Source organism: Arachis hypogaea, chromosome 1 (assembly GCF_003086295.3).
Source record: "Arachis hypogaea cultivar Tifrunner chromosome 1, arahy.Tifrunner.gnm2.J5K5, whole genome shotgun sequence".
NCBI lineage: Eukaryota > Viridiplantae > Streptophyta > Magnoliopsida > Fabales > Fabaceae > Arachis > Arachis hypogaea.
The window spans coordinates 43,092,904-43,094,616 of NC_092036.1; the positions used below are offsets into that span (position 1 = coordinate 43,092,904).

Consider the following 1,713-nt stretch of genomic DNA (forward strand, 5'->3'; position numbering starts at 1 on the left):
GAGAATAAGGCAGGCTGTACCTCAATGATCCCCAGCTTCTCCATTACAGAGAGTGGCATAAGATTTATGCCTGACCCTAGGTCACACATAGCTTTTTCAAAGGTCATGGTGCCTATGGTACAGGGTATTAAGAATTTCCCAGGATCTTGTTTCTTTTGAGGTAGAGTTTGCTAAACCCATGTATCAAGTTCACTAATGAGCAAGGGAGGTTCACCTTCCCAAGTCTCATTACCAAATAACTTGGCATTTAGCTTCATGATGGCTCCTAGATATTGAGCAACTTGCTCTCCAGTTACATCTTCATCCTCTTCAGAGGAAGAATAGTCTTCAGAGCTCATGAATGGTAGAAGGAGATTTAGTGGAATCTCTATGGTCTCTATATGAGCCTCAGATTCCTTTGGATCCTCAATAGGGAACTCCTTCCTGCTTGAGAGACGTCCCAAGAGGTCTTCCTCACTAGGATTTTCGTCCTTCTCCTCCCTTGTGCATTCGGCCATATTGATTACATCAATGGCCTTGCACTCTCCTTTTGGATTCTCTTCTGTATTGCTGGGGAGAATACTGGGAGGAGTTTCAATGACTTTCTTACTCAGCTGGCCCACTTGTGCCTCCAAATTTCTAATGGAGGATCTTGTCTCATTCATGAAACTTAAAGTGGCCTTTGACAGATCAGAGACTAAGTTTGCTAAATTAGAAGGGCTCTGCTCAGAATTCTCTGTCTGTTGCTGAGAAGATGATAGAAAAGGCTTGTTATTACTGTGCCTGTTTCTTCCACCATTATTAAAGCCTTGTTGAGGCTTTTGTTGATCCTTCCATGAGAAATTTAGATGATTTCTCCATGATGAATTATAGGTGTTTCCATAAGGTTCACCCATGTAGCTAACCTCTGCCATTGCAGGGTTTTTAGGATCATAAGCTTCTTCAGAAGCTGTCTCTTTAGTACTGTTGGATGCATTTTGCCATCTATTCAGACTTTGAGAAATCATGTTGACTTGCTGAGTCAATACTTTGTTCTGAACCAATATGGCATTCAGAGCATCAATTTCAAGAAATCCCTTCCTCTGAGGCGTTCTATTATTCACGGAATTCCTCTCAGAAGTGTACATGAATTGGTTATTTGCAACCATGTCAATAAGTTCCTGAGCTTCTGCAGGCGTTTTCTTTAGGTGAATGGATCCACCTGCAGAGTGGTCCAATGACATTTTAAAAAACTCAGATAGACCATAATAGAATATATCTAATATGGTCCATTCTGAAAACATGTCAGAAGGACACTTTTTGGTCATCTGCTTGTATCTTTCCCAAGCTTCATAGAGGGATTCACCATCTTTTTGCTTGAAGGTCTAAACATCCACTCTAAGCTTGCTCAGATTTTGAGGAGGAAAGAATTTATCCAAGAAGGCCGTGACCAGCTTATCCCAGGAGTCCAGGCTATCTTTAGGTTGTGAGTCCAACCATGTTCTAGCTCTGTCTCTTACAGCAAAAGGGAAAAGCATGAGCTTATAGACTTTAAGATCTACTCCATTCGTCTTAACAGTCTCACAAATCTGCAAGAACTCAGTTAAAAACTGGTAAGGATCTTCAGATGGAAGTCTATGAAACTTGCAGTTCTGTTGCATTAGAGCAACTAATTGAGGTTTCAGCTCAAAATTGTTTGCTCCAATGGCAGGAATTGAGATGCTTCTTCCATCAAACTTGGACGTTGGTTTAGTG

At 41.2% G+C, this 1,713-nt stretch overlaps 1 non-coding gene across 1 annotated transcript; it reads left to right on the top strand.

Annotated features, from left to right (window-relative positions):
* The first annotated feature begins 1,260 nt into the window (after positions 1-1,260).
* Positions 1,261-1,364, top strand: LOC112715946 (small nucleolar RNA R71). The gene has a single exon (XR_003160074.1). It is a non-coding gene; the product is annotated as a small nucleolar RNA R71 (small nucleolar RNA).
* The last annotated feature ends 349 nt before the right edge of the window (positions 1,365-1,713 follow it).